We start from the raw sequence: 14,612 nt of genomic DNA, 5'->3' as shown, positions 1-14,612 counted from the left end.
TTTTTCATTTTCAAGAATTGGGCATCACCGATAGTGGACACGAAACCTAAAAAAATGGAAGAAAACAAAAATTCCCGAGTTAATTGAAAAAATCAATGAATGGAAAACACAACCATTTTGAAATGAAGAAAGAAAAAGGGTTGGCCTTTCTTGGCTTCTCATAAGAAAAAAAAGTGTAAGCCGGTTAATTGGTCAGACTCTAGATTTATATACTTTTTAAAGATTATTAATTCGAGTATCATAAACTTGAGGGTTACTAGAAGCTTATCTGGTTATTAATTTTAGGGTCTAAGAAAATTAGTTGAAGTGCGCGTAAACTGATCCAGACACCTACGGTTAAAAAAACAAAAAAACGTTCAAGCTACCCCAAGTCCCCAATATCTCAGTCAGGGTCTTTGTCTATCTCTAGACAGATAGATTTTACTTCAATCTCCAAAGTTTACGGAGATTACTGGAGATTCCATAAAGTATCAAACTTGAATGACAGTTTTCTTTGCGAATTAAAGGTAAGAGACATCTTTCCAATACATTAGTAAGTTCTTTATTTGTGGGGGCGTCATCTGTTAAGTAATGAACCTTCCTGTTCACTGTTTATGGTTTCATAGAATTATATCAGATCATGAGGCATGGATTTTTTGTTAAAGAACTGTCTATCAAGTTCTGTTTGTGTTACTTGGTTTTCTTGCTTTGAGCTTTGTTTGGTAGCTTGGAAATGATGGGAAAGAAAACAAAATAGAGTAAATTTGATTTCTTTGAATTGATTAATTTAATTTGAGGTGAGAATTAAAAACTATGCCTAGGAGTAGTATTTATGATGGTTTCTTAAACATTTGGAAGATATGACAGTATAGAAGCATGATATTCTTGTCTTAATTATTTATCTCTTTTTTCCTTGTTCTTACGGAGTTCTCTCTTCAACTACACACATCAATTTGATTTACCTAATCACTGCAGGTCAATTAACCTTTCTGGGGTATGGAAATTCTTACTTCCAGCACCGTACTATGCCGTCTTGTTGTAAATCTGAGGTCGATATTAGCTGAAAATGTATCGAATTCTTGAACTTGCTGATGAATATAACGACAATCCACTTTAAGGTATTTTGTTCGTTCATAAAACACTGGATTAGCCGCAATATGTATAACAGCTTGATTATCACAAAATAATGTCATTGATGTATAATTGTGAAAACTGAGATCTGCAAGTGAATTCTAGACCCAAATCAATTCACATGAAGCAGATGTTATTGCACAATATTTAGCTTCAGCACTTGAGTGACAGATTACATGTTGTTTTTTTCTTTTCCAGGACACTAAATTACCTCCAACAAACATGAAATATTCAGCGGTAGATCATCTATCTAGTGCATTGCCTGCCCGAGTTTGTGTAGCCCATATGTTTGTGTGCCCATTGCGTTTCATAACAATCCCGTGGCTACTAATTAATATTGCCTGACATGAATCTCAAATTACATTTAACTTTGATTTGACTATACTTTCTTGCCTCCTTGTGCGATGTAAGGAATGGTCTGTTCTGTGTCCAATTATCTAATAGGGATTTTTAATATCCCCTGATTTGTTCTGTATTGCTGTTGTTGTTTGTCACTGTCATCTACTGGGTTTACATGTGCAGTTCTCTTCCTTTTATTTTTTGCTTGGTGAAGCCTTTGTTGGAGCAGTGTTTTCTTATGCAATCTTGTTCTCATCTGTAGAGAGAACATGAAGAGTTGAATTTGTTTTTAGTTCAGTAGTTGATCTTTAATTCTAGCATTTCTAACACTGTTGAAAAGTCTGTGGTACCTGCTTTCCTACAACACAACCCAAGTAAATCTTGATTCCAAACTAGTTGGTCCTTTCATTACTGCCTACTGTCTACGTTGATGGTACCTATTTTACTAAGCAAACAAGTCTGCAATTTTAAAAGTGTAAATATCTCTGTGGTTTCTGTTTTTTCTTCTTATTATTATTATTTTTCTTAAATAATTTGCAACTAGTAGCTATCTTAGTTCATTAAGAAATCAAAATTGTGAGAGTTTTACCTAGTCTTATCTACACAATGGATTATTTGTCAATGGTTAACAGATGCAAATCATTATGGTGTGATGGTTGAGTTAACAAATCTCACATTTAAAAGGTTCCTTACTTGGTACTGAATTTATTTTGCTAAAAACAAAATCTGATGGATGTGCTAGAGGACAATGCTATAAGAATGGCTCATACGACGATTTGAAACTAGCCTAGAATCCTCTAGAAACTTGAGAATCATAAGAGAAATAATAGAGACTATATAGAAAAAAAAAACATTCATCAATCATCTTTTTGGTTAATCGGTCCTAAAATATAGCCTTGTAATGAGTGAAAATTACATCACAACTGAATATAGAAGTTAACTTACTGACTGAGAGCAATTGGAAAGGAAAAGAGGGAACATATAACATCAGACAGGATTTTATCAAAGATTAATTTGATTTTTCCCTTACCCTTCACATGAGAACCCTTCCCATTAGCTACCGAAACAAACGTAAGAGAAGCAAATTGTTCAAGATGAAAAATATTACTCAATTTGAGACATAAGATCTGTGGCACTAAAATCAACAATCCAAATATCATGCAAATTATCAAGTTCTAATGCAGTCATAAAGGCAATCAGAATACCTTGGCTAGTTTTCAGGTCTGCTCTAGCTAGGAATCTGGTGAGGTGGCTGAGGAGTGTTGTTTGTTGAATCTACACTTGTCCAGTAGCTCCGTTTTACACCTTCCTGTGACCATACTTGTCTTGCAAGTAATTAGCAAAGTCTTGTATCAAGACAACATGATTTGTAGTGAAGTTTTCAGTGGTATAAGTTGCTAGATTTGACTTATAATTAGATCATTGTCTCTTATATCCTCACTGCTCCTTAGCAAATCTGGGTTTAATTTTTCGATAAAGTTGAAAACTGCGATTTGTTAGGTGTCCAGTATTATAACAATAGGTGCACTTCAGGTCTAATCGTTTCCCTTTAAATGTTCTTCCATCAGTTGCTTGTCATGGTAGAGCATGATAATCAGACATACCAGAATTCTCACTACGAGACATTGCTTTGGCATGATAAACACGAGCATTAGTAGCTCTAGAATTAGTATCACAGCTCATCACCTTCCTGCAAATCTCTTCAAGCTAGATCGGTGCACATATAGATTTCAAAGAAGGTAGTTCTAAATTCATTAAAATATGACTCTGTAGGTCTTCAAAATCAGGACTGAGGCTTGCCAGAAGTTGAAAAATTCAGTCTTCTTTTGTTCTTTTTTGTACGACAGCAGCATCAATAGTGTGAGGGTGATACATCTCCAGTTCATTCCACAAGCTTTTTAGACTTCTTAATAGTTGAACAAGGGGTCTATCATCCTGATGAAGATTTGCAATTTCACGATAAATTTGAAATATTCGAGCAACATTATTTTGGTTACCATACATGTCATGAATAGCATTCCAAATATCCAGTGAAGATTCTGAATAGCTGATAATTTCAACAAGGCTGCGTTCTATGGAATTTAGGATCCATGATATCACGAATTGATCTTTGGATAACCAAGCCTCATATTCTAGGACATCCATGTCTGGAAAAGGTGTTCAACCATTGATGAATCCTAGCTTCAATCTTCCACCAAGGGTGAAAGTACGTAAAAGCCCTTGACCAAGGGAAATAGTTGAATTCATTTAGCAATATTCAACTCAACCTTTGAGAGGTATTGGTATTGTAACCTCGAGAATAAACTTTTACAAAAAAAAAAAAAGAACTTTAAATTAACCCCACGATGAAGAAGGTGAAGTTAAATGTATGGAAAAACCAAATAAATTCAAATGTTAATAGAGGATTTTAAAAGATAAAAAGGAGTACCACTCAAATTGTAAAAAAGAAGAAAGAATGGGGCCAAAGTATAATTAAAAAGAATGGGATTATAAATACCTCATTCTCTCATCCATGAGGTCGGCAGCAAGGAGACAAATATAAGGGGGAGAATTTCAGATTTCTTCCACCAAAATTTGAGAGAAAAACACCAAAATTGTTAAGTTTATACAAGCTCTAGATTACTAGGTAGAGAAAACATCCTTTGGCAAGGGAATTAACACGAAAACAAGTGAAGAAATTGTGAGGGAAAGAGAGGGAGAGGGTTCATTACATGCAAGGAAGGAGGAGTTAAAAATATTCAACCAATTTAGAATTGAAATCCAAATTTCCTCCAGGAAAGGAGCCCTAAACCTAATTGTGAAAACCAATTTAAATTCAATTAGGAATTGTGCAACAATCTTGAAATTGAAAATTAGGGGTTTTAAGTGAAATTTGGGGGATTTGTAGAAATTGTTGAAATTGAGTTAATTGAAGTATTATAAGTTACCTTAAACATGAAATTATGTAAAAATACTTATGCGAACCCAAGATCTATCCAATCCAAGTTTGCTGAAAATAGGATGAGCTTATCACAATGAAAGACCTGCTTCAAGGCAACAAGACTATAAACCAACTCAATCACAACGTCTACACCTAGAGACGAGCAAAAAGAGTATAAATTCACAACAAAGATTGGTCAAATTCTTTGAAGAGTTGAAAGTTCAATCAAGAACCTAGATTGATAACCAAAGGTCAGCAAAAATCAGAATATTATTAGGCAAAAAAGTGTACTCAAAATTATTCTCAAGAGTATTTATACCCCAAGCCAAAAACCCTAGTTTTCCTAATAAGTTACATATAAACTCAATTTAAATAATAATTAACCCAAGCTAAAACTAGCACAAACTAATTAAAATAAATAAAATAAACAAGTCTGAAACTCAAACAAGTGTTTCCCCATAAAATAAATAAAGTTTCATAGCCCAATTAATTTAATAAGACAAGTTCGGTTATTTTCGTATTCTATCTGGCAGCAGCAAAGCCCAACTTTAAACAAATGGTTCTCTCTTGGTTATTTCCATATTTTTTTCAGGTGTTCCATATACCGTTGGAAAGGTATGGAAGTCTAGTTTCCAGCCCAACTAGAATCACCTCAAAATTGGACCTGTAGCTCCAGTTATGATAAAAAAAGGTAGCTAAAGGTCAAACTATCTGAATCTAGTCTTCTTCTCTCAATCCTTGTGTAACGGTCTTGGTTCCACCAACAAGCCCCTCTTGAACATGAATAAGATTAATCACGACTTGCTCCTCATTATTTAATATCCTTTTGAATTCCACCTTAACCCACGTATCTTGAAGAAGTCCATTGAAAGCCTCTTTGAATCTCTTAGCTCTAAGCCTTGTAACTGGACCAACTAGAACCTCCAATGGATCCTTTGGTGCTTGCATCGCATTAAATACCAAAGAAAAATCAATGGCCAAAGGAACAAGAGTGGCCAACCATTTGGGGGTTAAATAGGAGGAAAAGAAATTTTGATTTGCTTGATAAAGTCTTTATGATGTGTTGTTATAATGTGAACAATTATTAAATAAGATAAATAATTACATGAGAAAGAGAAAGGAACCCTCTGTTCCCTTAGGCCAATTTTCAGCCAAGGCTAAATTGAGGAGGGCGAGGGGGAGTTTTGAGATTTTATATGTTAATGATGAGTGATTTAGGTGTGGTATGAAGTTTATTAATAAGGGAAGCATGATAACTAGATAGTGAGGAACTTTATAGATCGAATGCATGTGTTATGTGATTAGTACTGATTTAGGTGTGGTATGAAGTTTATTAATAAGGGAAGCATGATAACTAGATAGTGAGGAACTTTATAGATCGAATGCATGTGTTATGTGATTAGTACTTAAAAGTGCATTTTTATCAAGGTTTTATATTATCGTATTGCACTTAAAGTATCATTAAATTCCCTAACTTGAGCATGTTTTATAATAGCAAATATGATAACATAAGATATCTCTTAAATTATGGTAAATGCTCATTTAAAATGCAGGCATCTCATAATTTAAAGGATTGATTGATGTGTTTAACTATTGAAAGTAAAAAGACAAAGAGAGGGCTAAGCTTAAAGAAGAGATGCTGGTTCAATTCAAACTGGAACACCATTTGGTTATTATATCATAAATGGAGTTATAGAACTTGGATTTAGGTCTGGTTTATATGGATAGAAAGCTAAGACATAGGCCTAAAACTTTCATGAAGAGTTAAAGATTAAAAAGGGTCGTTTTGGAGTTCAAATCATAGCAGAAAACAAGAAGTCTGAATTTGTCTTGCAGCCTAGAAACTATTTGGTGTTTAAGCCATATCTCAAGTTCTAGAAATAAAATAAGCTCATTCTTGTTTTGTTGGAAATATGAGACAAATTTCTAGAACTTTCATGGAGAAGATAAGTTCAAATTCTGATTCTGATGTTAGCAATGACGTTTTGGCCTTACAATAAAGTTAAGGGTTGGCCACCAACTCTTTTGTTAATCATCAAATCAATAGTTCTGAATTTTGGCCTATAAAAGGAGGCTTTTGCCATGCATTTAGGCATCTTGCTTTTTAGATCAAGATCTTGCTCTTGTTCTATTTCTTCGTAATTTTGTAATGTTTAAGTTATGCTTTCATTAATCTCTCATTTATGTTTTTCATCATAACTATGTTTTTATCTAATCTATTTATGTTTCTCTTGTTCATAATGTTTAGATAAGTTTATTATGTCAAGGTATAAAGGTTACACTAATGGTATAAGAATAAGTATAGTATAAACTCAACATGGACTTTAATATTTAATACTAACATGCTTTGTATTTGTTATCTTACTCACTCATAATACCTTGATTGTTAAATAGTTAATTTAGATTTGTATTGAATAACCCTTGGTACAACAAATACTTTATCTTTTCATAGCCAACTGTATGGTATAACCGACACATGTGCTACGAAAGGAACTTGATTTGTTGTTAACATAAGTTATCATTATGAATATCTGACAACATTTACAAGTATTGGCATTACTCAAATAAGATAATTAATATAATCATGGTAATGATTTATAATCTGATTGGAACCTCCTTTGTGTGTGGTTTTCAGTTGAAAAATAAAAGAAGTTTATATTATACTTATTTGAAATACCATTAGTGGATCCTCTAACCTTGACAATTGTTTTATCTTTATTTAAATCCTTACATCATTATCACATCTCAAAGCTCTCTTCAAATCTCTTCTTTTATTTGTGATTTATATAGTTGACCTCCCTCTGGATCGACCCCGGTCTTGCCGGGTTATTTATTACTTCGACACTCCTGCACTTTGGATAAGACATCATTCATTTGATCGTGTCATTATGTGAGGTAAAAACAAGTTTATTGGTTATATGTATAACCTATGACTTGTCTTGGGAGGAGTTGTGAAATGTAGGAGAAACATAGAATTCAAGGATGTGGATGTTACTTGAAATAGTTCTTGACCACCTTACATAAAAGGGGCAAATTAGCTTAAATGGCCCTTGGGAGGTCATATTTAGAAAGGTTACCATGTATATAACATAAAAATAGTTGTCTTAAGAGATAGAGGGAAATAGGGATAATTATATATTCATTTAAACCATTGATAAAAACTGGACAGATTCGTCACCCTGATTCCAAAGAGGATTCGGGCCTAAAAATGATAAAGTTTGGGAAAAGTTTCTATATATAAGTTATAGCCAAGGATGTTAGCTTTTCAATGTGCTGACCTTGATTAATTTGGAGCTCTAGAACTCCAAATATAGATAAATATCTAAGGAGAGGTCGAGCTACAACCTCTGTTGGCAATTTCAACAAGTTGTCAAAATGGGAAATTTAGTCATGTTAGGGGCAGAATCATGTTTCCTTCCCTCGGAAAATGGGTAGTGTCATCTCTTTGTGTTCAAAAGGAAATAAACCATATTTGAAACTGAATTTGTGATGTTAGTTATGATTTGATAATGAACCATAATCTTAAGGGATGTAATAGAAATGCAAATATGAAGGAAGCAATTGTAAAAACGGAGTCAACATTGTCGTCGTCGTTGTCGTTGTTATGTGAAATGTAACTTGAGTAAGAAATAATATGGTATGCTTGTGGATTCAGGAGAGATCGTAGGAGGGGCACAACAACAGTAAGGGAGCACGAGCTGAGCTTCTGCAGCAGATAGGTGTCCTATTCTTTTACCCTTCTTAAATATCTGTAACCTTGGAAATTTGTTTAATTCTTGGATTGTATACATATTGATGTTGCCAAAAGGAGAATCGATCAGATGAAATAAATGAGAAATGAAAACAAACTTGACTAATTGGTTTGGTTAGGAATAGTGAATTATATTAATGAACTTCATTGATAATCGCTTCTTGAATCTAATTAGCCGATCCCGAGTATAAGAGGCTAATGATGTTAATAAGGTTTACTAACATTGGTATGACCATCCCAAAGAATGAGGGATACTGAACTTGATTAACTATTTGGGTTAAGAATAGTTAATGATATCGCTGGACGATATTGATATCAGTAATCCCATGAAACTTGATTAGTTATTCCTGATGTAAAAGTTAATGATGTCAAGAATCCTTGACATCGGCATTCCTAGAGATATTCCAAAGTGTTATGAAAAATTGATTAACTATTTTGGGTTAGAAATAGTTAATGACATCAATAGGTTGCATTGATATCGTCATTTACAACAAACTTGATTAATTAGTTCTGGTAAAGTGACTAATGATACTAATGAGAATCATTAGTGTCGGCATTACCATCCTAAACTTTTGAGAAGTGGTTTGATTAGTAATCTCGGTGGAGATTGGTTGATGGTATTAGTGAAATGGGTATCGCTATTTTTGAAGGAATTGTTCCTTCTGCATTAACATATGATATTGGTCGAAATTTGGGAGGAAAAAGGGAAATGTTTAGTGATCCCCGAAGGGATAAATTTAGAAGCATTAAAAGGAGACTAGATGGGAAATTGTAAAGAATTATGATATTACGTAGCCTTGGATATATATATATATATATGTTTGTTTGTATGTTATTTAAGTGCTAATCTTCAATTCAGGATAATTGGATTATGATTGAATAATAATTAATAAAAGTGTACAAGTTTTATTGATAATTTAGAATTTTCCGGTATAAAAGAGATTCTGCTGAAATTTCGATAGAAATTTCAGTGAATCTTATATGAATCCAGTTTCAAAACAAAATTATGTTTTGCCCATTTTATGATTAATGTATGTTCCTGGAAATTGGGATGTTCAGAAGATGAATTAACTTGGAGCTTTCTTCCATAATTTGTTTAGAATGGTCTTCCATAATTAAAGAAAATATCAATGCTTATTCAATATTTGCTCTGATACCATGAAGAAAGTTAGAGAATTACTATCTCAAATCATATTTTATATTGATGGAATTGTACAAGTACATACGAACTAGAATAAGAAACTAATACAACAACTAATGATATGATCTAAACTAGGTAATAAATAAACTATCTTAGGTAATGACATAACCACATAATATAAATCTTTAATATCTACACCATTAATATGCAATATCTTCAAGAGATAAGTTGTTCTTTAAAATCTTAATCTTGAGGAGAGTTTGAGATCAGCTGAGGAATGATGATTCGAAGGTTTTTAGATGAAATTATAGTAGTTACATGCAGAAGATGGAGAATCTCTTAATAAGGTTTGGATTCCGGAGTTGCTAGATGAATCCAATGGTGAGCATAGTGCTCCCATAACCAGTTGTTTTTTGGGAATGGAAGCCTGAACTTAATGTGCACTATGAAAAAGCTGGTTGTGAAAATGTGAAATCTCCATCAGTGTTGTTTCTTCCTGGGTTTGGTGTTGGGTTCCTTTCATTATGAGAAGCAATTGAAGGATTTGGGTCGTGACTATAGAGTATGGGCAATTGATTTTCTTGGGCAGGGAATGTCACTGCCTGTTGAGAATCCTACTCCGCTTTCAAGGGAAGGGGTTACCCCAGAAGGGAAGGACTCAACATGGGGATTTGGAGATGAGATTGAACCATGGGCTAATGAGCTTGTTTTCTCTATGGATTTATGGCGGGACCAAGTTCGCTATTTCGTAGAAGAGGTAGTCAAACATCCTTCCAAGTTATCTCTGTATCAATCTGCAAATTGCAAAAGATGGCTGAGAAGCATGCTCACGAGTGCATATTGTATATGGATATCTACGAAAAGAAAATATTTCCTTAGTTTTGCGTTGATGTACATCCATGCACTTTCCATAGGATTTTATATGCTTAAGCTCATATGAAGGGATTGCTCGATCAGCGCTGGACATGTCTCCTTCATCCTGATTTCCAATCGGCTATCATTGTTATGTTCCTAGCGCCATTCCAAAGTGAGCAATAAGCTCATTTACTCTATTGATGATTTGCAATTACTATGACTTTTTTCCCGTGCCTTAACAACCTTATCAGACTTCTACACTGCATCAAGTGCTGCTTTATGTAATTTTGTCTGCTCCTCCTTTTTATTCACATTCGTTTAGCAAAGCAGCTTTTTTTTTTTTTTTTTTGGGTCTCCGTCTCCTTTGACCTATCAATTCGCATATATCTTTCTAAAAGAAGACTTGAGCTTCAACTCCATTTTTATGTACCTGTATTCCCCTGCACTTCACTTCCCCAATTCCATACTTTCATGCTTCAAGAATACCTTTTTTCCTCAACTCTATCCATTGATTTCATATCTTTTTATCTCAAGACTATAGATTATGCTTGCCATGCAAATAGCTTGTCGCATATTGTTTAATTCTCATGGATTCCTAAAGATTGATCTTTAATGATATGGACACCAAACCTTGTTTACTACTTTTTTATTTGCATTCTATGTGGAATGTTGTGCTTTAATCAAATTCATAAGTGGTGTCTTTAAGAGATTGCTCATTAGTCATTGATATTTGATATTAACTGATGTTCAATGGTTACATGGCTCCATATTTCCACCTTTATGAATCATCCTCGGTCTCTCTTGCTCGTGACCAGAAATCTCTGAACAGTTGATACCACTGCGAAAAAGGCTGTGGGTGTGGTGGTCACCATTGTCACTTGAAACAATACTAACTTGGCTCAAATTCAGTTTCCGACACTTCTTTTTCCATCTTCATTACCGACAATACCTATTCCACTGCCAACACATTAGCACTTGAACCTCTACCTCGTGCTGATTACTCTTGCTTTACCTTCATCCCCCATCTAGCATGTCAATGTAATCACCTTACTACACACATTGAGGACCCAAACAGGAAAAGTGTTTTTATTGTTTTAGATACAAGTCCTTACAATTGTAATTCATTACCACGTGGCCATTTATGTAAGAAAAATGCATCGTGATAGCTGATACATATTACATTGGTCATTTCTGCTACAGGTAATTGGCGATCCAGTACATGTTGTAGGAAACTCACTGGGAGGATTTGTTGCACTATACAAACAGCAAGCAACCCTCAATTAGTGAAAGGTGTTACATTGCTAAATGCAACTCCATTTTGGGGGTGGTTTCTACCTAATCCAATAAGATCTCCAAGATTAGCAAAGATATTTCCATGGTCTGGGACATTTCCTCTACCTGCAAATGTTAGAAAGCTCACTGAATTCTTGTAAGTTTTCCTCTGCATTGTGTATGTCTGTATGATATAATTTAATTTGTGTACCTGTACACTGAAGGTCCTGAGAATTCATGTACCAGTCTAACATGGGTATCATATTGTTGGGGAGGTTTCAAAGAGTCTCACAAGGCTAAATTGTGAAAGCAATGCTTTTTCTGCTGGGGCCGGCTTGATGTTAGTTGCTTATTCTGTTTAACGTACTTGTCTCAAGAAATAAGCTGTTGCATTTGTCTCTCCAAAGCTATTATTGATTGATTAATTCCTGCTGCCACCACCATCGTCACTACCACTACTATTATGCATCGATCTTCTCCAACTTACTGATGTTATTAAATTCTTTCCCAGTTGGCAGAAAATAAGTGATCCTAAAAGTATTGCAGAGATAATTAAACAGGTTTTCTTAGATCATTATACAAATATCGACAAAGTGTTTTCTCGTATTCTTGAGATTACACAACATCCTGCTGCTGCTGCATCATTTTCCTCGATTATGTTTTCTCCTCAGGGACAGCTATCCTTCAGGGTAACTTTAGCCAGGCAGGCACTGCATAACTCTTATCTGCTCTTGATAAGTCACTCATATTCTTTCCTTTTTCTTGCTCCAACTGAAAGGCCCGTAGCTTATTTGTGTTTCTAGGTGTAAAATGAGCAATATTCCAATTTGTCTCATGTATGGAAAAGAGGATCCCTGGGTGAAGCCTGTCTGGGGCCTTCAGGTGAAACAGCAAGTGCCTGAAGCTCCGTATTATGAGGTTAGCCCAGCTGGTCACTGTCCTCATGATGAAGTTCCTGAGGTATGCAGCTCATTGCTTATTAGCTTAATGGCACTTTCTGTTGCCCATCCCGTAGTTCATGCTGTGAAGATGGTGTTCAGGCTTATATTTATGCGCGTAAAGAAAAGCTGTTTTCTAGGCATCTCTGGCACGAGCTGAGCTAGAGTAGACAACTGTCGGAAGACATTATGCGATGATGTTCTGGAAATAAATACGTTTATCTGATGGGAAGTAGAAAACTCGAACAGGGGAAGAATAGTTGTTGAAACTTCAATGTCAATACTAATCCAGTGGGGATAATTTACAAGAATTTTGCTGTTATGAATCAATTTGATACTACAAGTAACATATAAATGTATAGCTGCTGCAATTACAAGAGTAAGAGGGCCTTTTACCTGTACATAACAGTGGTACTGGATAGCATCAAAAAATTAGTTCCATTTGTGTGGAGAGAGACAGAGAATGAGAACATTTTAGATTCCATGGCATCCTTGCAGTGGTCTCAAATTTTATTTTCCAGCTCGCCCAACAAGGTTCTCTAGGATTAGTTAATGCAATAAAATCCTTTCTGCGAGGGGATAATGAAATCTTAAGCATCCTACAATCATCAAGTTTTCCAAGAAGTTTACTATTTTCTTTTTCTTCTTTTTTTTTTTCTTTTTTTTTCAAGAACATGGCTTCTCTAATGGCCCCTTTTATTGTTAAATACCTTATACAACGCATGAAATTGAAAATGAACAACGGCAAGAGATTTCTTCCCCCTAAAAAAATGAAAATTAAATAAAATAAGGATTTTTATAAAATGGTATTTCAAAAGAGAATTTCTTGACAAGGTGTGTATAATTTAAAATTTTAATTATTAAGATTCAAACTTTAAGAATTAAAAAATCTTTTTTTATATAAATTTTCTCATCAAAACATACTTTCTTTAATTGAAATTGTTTTTTAATGCACAAAAACTAGTTTAATATATAATACACTAATAATGAAACCCAAATAAATAAATAAATAAACTTATAGGGTCAGTTAAACATTGTGTACTATATTTGCTTTTACTATGATTCAAGTAGTGCAATAATAATTTTAGTTTTCTCAAAAAAAAAAAAAACAAAGCTGGCAATTAATGTGAAATTGTCTTTTCTAAAGGATTAATTGGGCATTACAAGTTTGATTGGGGATAAATTAGTTTATATTTTTTTTTTATATAATAAAATTACTTTGTTGTCTTTAAAAGCAAAAGGAAATATATGCCTTTGGTTCAAAGGATTTTTTGTCTTTTAAATATTATTTACATAATAAAATTATATTTATACCCTTAAAAACAAAGAGCAATTAAACTTGCATAAAAAGAAGTTTTTGTCTTTTTATTTTTATGAACATTTAAGTTACATAATTACCCTTAAATGCAAACAAATAAAAGCATTGTTCCAATGGCATTTCATGTTTTTTTTATGTTTTTTTTTGTTATTTTTTTGGTCGAGATAAGGGTTGTTCGGTAAATTTTAAAAATGTTGTAATATTATTACAAAATAAAGTTATTGATATGTGATAACCTCATGCCATTCGGGTGACATGTGTGGAGCCGTTCGATTATTAAAATCAGTTGCCCACGATGACATTTGGAGCGGCATTTCATTCTCTTCGTGATAATGAGTTGCATTTTCATAATAGAGGTGTGACTAGGCTCTAGTGATCTTTTTTTTTCTCTCCTAACCTAGAAATTCATGTCATTCCTTTCAAAAATTAATTGTGTCCTCCAATTTTTATTTCTATTGATTTTGATCCTCATTCTTTTTTATTACTATTTGTTTTGCTTTTAGTACTTTTTTTTTTAAATTGTTTTCAATTTCATTCCTAGGCATTTTATTTCATTTGGTTTTTTTATCTAATTTGATCTTCATTCTTTTAATTGTTTATTTTTTTTATACTTTAGCTTTTTCAACTTCATCCCTCGTCATTTTATTTCCTTTAATTTTTTAATCGAATTTTGATCCTCATTCTTTTTATTAATATTTTTTTAATTTATTTTATAAAAAAAATAATTCTTAATTATTTTCTTTCATATGGTTTTTACATCATATTTAATTTTTATTATTTTAATTACTATTTATTTTGTTTTGAATTTTTTTATTGTATAATCTGTCAAATATCAAATAAAATAAATAAGTAAGTAAATAAGGGTACAACGTTAGTAGCAATTTTTTTAAAGAAAAAAAATTATTTAGGGATGAAGCCAGTAAAGCAGTACCTATGGTCCATAACGGTTGGTCCGTTGGTCAGCCAAT

The 14,612-nt window shown here is 33.4% G+C and overlaps 1 long non-coding RNA gene and 1 pseudogene across 1 annotated transcript; both read left to right on the top strand.

Moving 5' to 3' along the window:
* The first annotated feature begins 452 nt into the window (after positions 1–452).
* On the top strand, positions 453–1,096 carry LOC133706311 (uncharacterized). The gene is made up of 2 exons (XR_009844490.1): positions 453–506; positions 955–1,096. It is a non-coding gene; the product is annotated as an uncharacterized LOC133706311 (long non-coding RNA).
* A 7,652-nt stretch (positions 1,097–8,748) lies between these two features.
* Positions 8,749–12,486, top strand: LOC133677507 (pheophytinase, chloroplastic-like; annotated as a pseudogene).
* The last annotated feature ends 2,126 nt before the right edge of the window (positions 12,487–14,612 follow it).

Source organism: Populus nigra, chromosome 1, assembly GCF_951802175.1.
Source record: "Populus nigra chromosome 1, ddPopNigr1.1, whole genome shotgun sequence".
Taxonomy (NCBI): Eukaryota; Viridiplantae; Streptophyta; class Magnoliopsida; order Malpighiales; family Salicaceae; genus Populus; species Populus nigra.
This window is presented reverse-complemented; position numbering and strand designations above follow the sequence as displayed.